Genomic DNA, 7564 nt, shown 5'->3' with positions numbered 1-7564 from the left:
TTAGATGGAATTCTCAACTTTAGCCTGTGCCGCATCTAGATAGAAATTTGAATGTTAGCATGTACCACACTTAGATTGAAGTCTCAATTTTAGCTTGCGTCACATCGAGACAGGATTATGAAAGTTAGCATGTACCGCACCTGGATGGAATTCTCAATTTTGGCTTGCGTCACATCTAGACAGAATTATGAATGTTAGCTTGTACCACACTTGGATTGAATTCTCAATCTTAGCTTGTGTCACATCTAGACAGGACTATGAATGTTGGCATGTACCACACTTAGATGGAAATCTCAACTTTAGCCTGTGCTGCATCTAGATAGAAATGTGAATGTTAGCATGTACCACACTTAGATTGAATTCTCAATTTTAGCTTGCGTCACATCTAGACAGGATTATGAATGTTAGCACACACCACACTTAGATGAAACCGTAATGATGACAAGGGCAACACCCGGATGGAATCATGATCACTAGCCTTCCTCACATATAGACAGAATTTTTAAATTAGCAAGCGCCACACACTCAGATGGAACAGTGAATGATAGCAAGAATCACACCTGGACATAATTGCAAGGACAGAAAGCCCAACTAACCAATCCACTAACAATTTCACCCCTCTGCATACACAGCTCAAACTGTAACCAAACACAACCACAAGCCTAATACGCAGCAATCCGCACAAACTTCACTACACTGCAACAACAAAACAAATCGCACATAGACTTGCACAACAGCACACGACGTCTACCGATCGTAAAACACCCCAAGCCCAGCCAACGGACCCACCGGGCTGAGGCTGCCAACAGCAAATCACTGCTCTCTTGCACTTTTACAGCCTATTCCCACTAACTCAACCCCTCCCCTCCCTCTTTCAGAGCCGCCAGAGCGCCAGGGGACCACTCCGGTGGTGATAGTGCGCGGTACAAATATCCTTTAACATTAACATATGTCATGTCATATAATATCATGCTTTCTTATGCCATTTCACATTATTGTCATGTTGCTTTGCACAAGGTTGACAGTCGCTTTAAGAAACCGAAAGGTGCACGCTACAAAAACATCATAATAAATTAATTAATACACATAAAATAATCTCAGTTCATGATAAGAGCCAAAACACCCCAAAATGACCTATGAATATAAACTGGGAAGCAGGCCTTATATACCCTTACTGCTGAACCTAAGAAGCCTCTGCTTCCCTCTTTGATCAGGATATGGTAACTGCAGTTTAAGAAGGGTAGACGGGTCAGAATAATTCAGATTAAATCCCAGGCTCTGCTAAAGTGGAAACCAGCCTCCCACGCTACTATAACCACACCTTTAAAGTTCTTGCAGGCCTGAAGTCCCATTAGGTAGCCCAATCTGGGGAATTGCTCCGGGGAGCCACATTTTAAAGCCCACCCTCATTTCAGAGTGCCAGTAGTTTCTTCCAGCGTTCCTCGCTATAGTATCTGGCTGTTCTTAGCCACTTGTGTCCTGGAGGTTTCGGAAGACTTCAAAGCTTGACTTGCCCTGGGATAAATGCAGGCTCAGATCTTTAGAACAATTCGGACTATTACTGAATACAGAAGGACAGACATCATTTCCATCGCTTTCCTCTTAGCCTGTTTGTATCTCTAGCTCTCCCCTTTCACACGCTCTATGCTTGACTTGTTAAGGCTATTTGTCCAAGCTATTTGTATTTAGTCTCCAGGTTACTATACGATTCACCATCCGGCAGCCTCGTCAACAATTTAGTCCTTTTATGTAATCTTGCCTATTAAAATAACTTCTAGCAGGACAAGAAGACGGAATAAATGCCTAACAATAATATTTTACTTTCAAGTTGCCTGACCGTCAATGTTCGGTTTAGTCAATCGGGCCTTGCTAATCTCTCCCTATCCTTTCTTATCCACCAACATTAACATTTTTACACAGTTTATTCTTGACTTGGCCACACTTGGTCCTCAGGCATTGTAGCCTCGGAATTGAAAACCTGCAGGCAGCCCTACAGCAAAATGTTAATTTATGCCTGGATAAATTTGCCACCAAACATCAAGGCTTTGCCCAAACACACTTCAAGCCCCTCATTCAGCAAAACATAACAGTATTACTCATTTGCTATTCTCCAAACCATCAGAGAAACACAGTTGAATTGTTCCCAAAACTTTAGGATACACCCTTCTTTTCTATATTATAACACTATTGTCCACCCCACCAGACCAACATGTATCCATGTGAACACAAAACATTCCCCTGGATGCATTCCTCCCAAACGTTTGTCTATTGCACCTATTTCCTCATTCCCACAATATGCCAATTGACGAAATAGCCTAGGAGCTATGAGACTACTACACTGGTGACTGGCGCAATATAATAGCATCAGAGGATAACATAACAGTATCGGTTTACGGCTGAAAATGCCCTCACACAAAGCTGTGCTTAGTAATGGACTCTGCCGGCTTCTTTTAGGTGCTAAAAAATAGTCGTAATCCAAAGAAATAATAGCCTCTGAGGAAGAACCAGTATCTAATGAAGGTAGAGTCTTTGACAGTTTCCGTACAGGGGGCGGGGAGGCTGCATGGAGCTCTTCCCTCACCATGGAAACCTATTTAAAATGGCCGACAGTCAGATAACCATGCAAAGAGTTCTGCTCTGCATGTCTCACCCCATCTGGGCAATGTAGCGCTCCTTTGCAAAATGTCACCTTAGACGTTTGGATATTTATTAAATTTTAAAAATCATGTTGTTCATGCAATGGGCGGCCTTATGGCGCGTTAGTATGCACAAGTAAAATGATGAGAAACAGCATGAGACACTTGTGAATAAAGGTGAGAGGAGGGGAATGTGAGGGAAGAGCAAGTTAAGGGTTGCGTGCGTGAAGGGTGTGAGGGAAGAAAGGTAGATTTGCTTTGGGAGAGGCACAAAGGATATAAAACAAGGGAGGGACCATAAGGAAGTTGTGAAGAGGAGCAGGGGAAGGGAGGACACTGATTTCCCAATGTGAGTTCATTTTTAACTGGATCTGTACTGTTTTTTCATTTACATTTTTTTATTTAGTTCCTTTTGTTGGTACATATTTGCTTGCTATTTTACTGCTTGTTCCATTTAGTTTGTTTCTTTTTTTCGACATTAAAATAACATTGGTAAAATCGCACTGTCGCCTGAACACACGTAATTTGTTCTTCGTGAAGACCGAGGGCCAATCAAGAGTCCTGTGTCACAGCTCCATGAGGAATGTCTTTATTATATCAGCAATAAAACAAAGCAATAACCGCTGGGTGGTACTACCAACCTGAGAACCAGAAGCACTCAGCGTCCCCAGAATATGTGCAAATGCCAAGATCCGTTCAGTTAATTGTTCTGGGCTATCAAACAGGCCCACTTCCAACAAGGCACCAGAACAATCACCTTCCCTTCAAACAAACAATATATTAACATTTGCCTCTTCCAATCATCCTCCTACCCTAGGTTAGACACACATAAAAATGCAAATATATAACAAATTAAGAGCACAAATTCCCAAACCAAGTTACCTACGTCTTGTGCAAACGTGCCCTATGAAGGTTGTCCTCCTCCACTAATATTTACGTGGAACTTAACGGCAATTCCAGCATCAACTTTTATATATTGTCAACAGCCTTTAGGGGAATGCTTCTTCTTAACAGTATCAGATGTGTGGCCAGAGACATGTGTCCCCCAGGTCTCATTTAATGCACCTCTGCTGCCATTATGCTTGATTCCTTCAGTCTGTTGCATTTTTTATAATGATGTCGCAGGGGGAATTGTATAGGGTTTTGAGTAAACAGAAGAAACACTCCAAGACTACCCTGCAAGTAGTTTTAAATCCATAAGGTGTTAGCTGACTTAGAAATGAAAATAAATGGTGCCACCATGTACTCCAGGTATTACTGATGACATTTTCAAGCAGTGTTGTTGATTTAAATGTTGGACTCTGTACCTTGCCCTGCAGTAAGATAACGTGCACCATATAGAGGGGGAGGGTGGTCCTTCAAAATGGTATAGAGTGCATCCTGTTATGGAATGTAGTGCTTAATGGACCACAGACTGAAGGGCTGCACCACTCTGTTCCCAGACCATGGCTCAACAGGGACACATTAGTTCCGGAAATGACACCTGTGCAAACAATTAAACATATCAAGGAAGGAAATATGGGATACAGTATTGACTAAAAATAGAAACTGACCCCTACTCCCTATCCTGAAACTAAGAGCCTCTGAGGTCCTTGGCCCAGTCTTGCACCCTTAGAGGGAGATGCCCACATGACCCCTGGGGACCATGGGTCCACTTTGTGTGGGTCTCTGGAGATCTGCAAACCTGTCTGAGTCCACAGATCTGCCTGCAGCATTTGGGGAATCATTTGGGTTTGCTGACCTGCTTACAAGGTTCCCGAACCCACAACCATGCCACATGTCTCCAAAACCTATGGGGAGCAAAGTGAGAGCAGTGGAAATGCCTCTGACACCCCAGTCTACACTTACCATGTCATCAATCACCTACATGCTTTCTCCCTGGCTCTCCATGAACACACATGAAAGCGTAAGTGTCCACCAGGGTTGACTTAGGCTAAGCGAGCCCCCCTCAACTCACACAATCCCACAAACATGGTCCAATCACAGCCCACCCGCCCAGCTCAGGTGCAGACACTGAAGGGAAGCCCTACCCAGGTACAGGGATTACTACCGTATATAATCCAGACAGTTCTGTCTGTCAGTGTCGGTTCAAAGGGTCAGAGGCTCATGTTTGGTGAAGGCTGGAGACTGGAAGCTGGAAGAAGACCAGAACATTACAGGAGTGAAAGGGATTGTAGAAGGTGGTAATATTGGGAGGATATGGGCACAGTTTGGAGAGGCAGGAACATTCAGAGGTGGTGAAGGAGAACGTTTGGAGGAGGTGGTTGTAGTAGGAGAGGTTGGCCACAGTCAGGAGGAGATGGCAACATCAGGAGATGGGGGTGAGAGTTTGGCCGACATGATTGTGATAGGAGGAGGTGGTGACAGTCGGAAGGAGATGGCAACATCAGAAGAAAGAGGTGAGAGCTTGGAGAAGGTGCTCACCATGAGCATTTATGGTAAAGACCTAAGAAGAGGATGACTCCTGTGGACCCGGTAGGTCCAAGGCAGGCCCAGAAATCAGGTAGAGGTATGAGCTGTTGGCAGGGGGGCAGTGCAGGAGTCGAAAAGAAGTGAGGGGAACCGAAGGTGATGCAAGAGAACCTCAGGGTGGGAACTCAGAACGCAGAGCGAGGGCATGTGAGGTCAAAGTTGCAAGTGAGGTCTCGTGGCTCCAACTCCCGCTCTTGCAGAAACGAGCTTTATATCTACATTTGGTGAAGAGAATGCAGGCATAAGTCGCTTAAAGAGTCAGAGGTTCCAACCCTGAAGTGATGACGGTACCGTTTTTTGTGTGTTAGATAGTCTTGGGTTCAGGCCCCTGGAAAGCCTCAGCTCACTAGTTAATCAGGAGCTGTTACCACTTTGATACTCAAGGATGAGAGAATGTAACTGTATGGTATTTTAGGGTTGTGTGAACTAGAAATAAATACCATTAACTACACTGTCTGTGTCCAGACATTTGTGCGTCCCTTCACAGCCTCCATGGCACTGCCAGAAGTGGAATGCACAACGGCTGTGGGTGAAGTCTGCCCCACCAGCGAAATATGCAGTAGGGTGCACTGTACCAATAGTTCAAGAGGGTCAGTCCATGGTTGGCAGGCTTGCATCTACACAGTGTGATCAATGTTGGCATCCCTATAGAGGGAGGCTCCCTTAGCTCTAAAGGACTTGAAGGTGTCCCACCAGGAAGGCACTTACACATGGCTGGCCTATCAGTCAGGTCTGGGATCGATGTAGGGGCCAGCGTCATTAATTGATCAAGGCTATCGAGGAACAGTGAAAGTCCCTCGCTTCAATCCTGGGTATATAAAACTTCAAGTGAATGGGGACCATCCCATTGCTTAGTTCACATGCGAGCAATATGTCATAGTCGGACCCAAAGAGATCCTAGACTTGGACACAACCAAAAGGTGCATGGCCCGGCATGGGTCTTTCTCTTTCTCCCTGAAATGGGCAAAACATCGGGAGCTAGGCATCATGCTACATAAAATATCTTCCATGCGTACATATGTACATGTTGGATTTAATCTTCTGCACTTGAATATCTCTGGTAGATGCATGGGTCCGTTGTGTACAGCAGTTGTGGGCCTAGCAAATGTTTTCTTTTTAAGATCAGCAATAAGGGTAAATAATATAACTCCAGTAAGATCTTTGATAAGAGTCTTTCCTGCGCTGGAGATAACATTTTAGACTGTTGCTAATCTCTTCAATGTTTTGTTGTACTCTGCCACATGTTATTTTCCCAAGTATTTCATAAACTCAGTCCATGCTACAGTTTGTCAGTCCACATCACGGAATACATATTGTGTCCAGTGAGATCTGGTTTAATGTAAAGGAGATGGAGCATGTCTTTATAGCGACTTTCTGTGCTTTTCAGTTGTACTCATCCCCCTTTTCTACAAAAGTAATGGTACAGCTATCCAAACATCGGACTAGCTTGCAGTCTCTAGTTCTGTTATCCTTCTATTCTTTATCTTCCGATCGTAGAAAACGGCTGGAACGGGATGTCTTCTCCCATCTTAGCTAAGTTCATCTCCAACTCTCATCCATCTTTTGGAAGCATAGATCGCCCAGCAAGGAAATTAAAAAATGATAAAGACTTGTATCGGACCCACCCTGCTTGTGATAAAACATTCTCGTGCATGGTGACATGCAGTGTTGTAGGTAGCCTGCCATCCGTGAGCATTTAGTTCACAGTTGTGGTTATGGCCATTGTTTTTTTGTTTTTTAAATGTATTTATTAATATTTCCATACAACAGTTAACAATAAAGAAAAGCAAGATCAGAGTTCCCAGAGTTATTAGGCAACAAAAATGAATCAGTGATCCACAAAAAAAAGTGTTCCAGTAATTGAGCATCGGGTACATATATACAAAGTATTGCAATGATCAATAAAGGGTACAATACACGGTGTAGACAATAAGAAGTGCAGGTAAGGGCCCCATATCTGAAGGGTGTGCATGTAATGGTGTACAGAGGAGCAGGGTTACACTGACGGGCCCATAGGTCAGTGCTCACCCTCTAGTACCTGTAAGACAAGATAGCTGCACCATGTGAGAACTGGGGGTGCAGGATTCACTTATTCCAACACGACTCAATGATGAGGACTCAGTAATTTGGCAAAGGGAAGTCCGTTTAATAACAAGTACATCAAACAGGAAAGCAGTTAGGAATTAGCATTGTTGCGACCACCCGTCTTGCTCCGACTTCCTCGAACTTCAGTCGAACAGCAATAGTTATAGGCAAAACTAGTCATCACTGACGTCTAATTCTACAAAAACTCGACATGTAATACAACTGGTTAGGAAAGGTAACTTAAGTATTGGTGCTATATCTATATATGATAACAGGGCATGCGGATTGGATAACTCTTATCAGGTGCACCCATCCCACTACATCACACGTGATTGACGTCACCACAAGTACAACGTCTTATTGGTTCTACT

The sequence above is a fragment of the Ambystoma mexicanum genome, chromosome 1p, assembly GCF_040938575.1.
Source record: "Ambystoma mexicanum isolate Mex_15411 chromosome 1p, UKY_AmexF1_1, whole genome shotgun sequence".
Taxonomy (NCBI): domain Eukaryota; kingdom Metazoa; phylum Chordata; class Amphibia; order Caudata; family Ambystomatidae; genus Ambystoma; species Ambystoma mexicanum.
Note: the sequence above shows the minus strand (reverse complement) of the source record.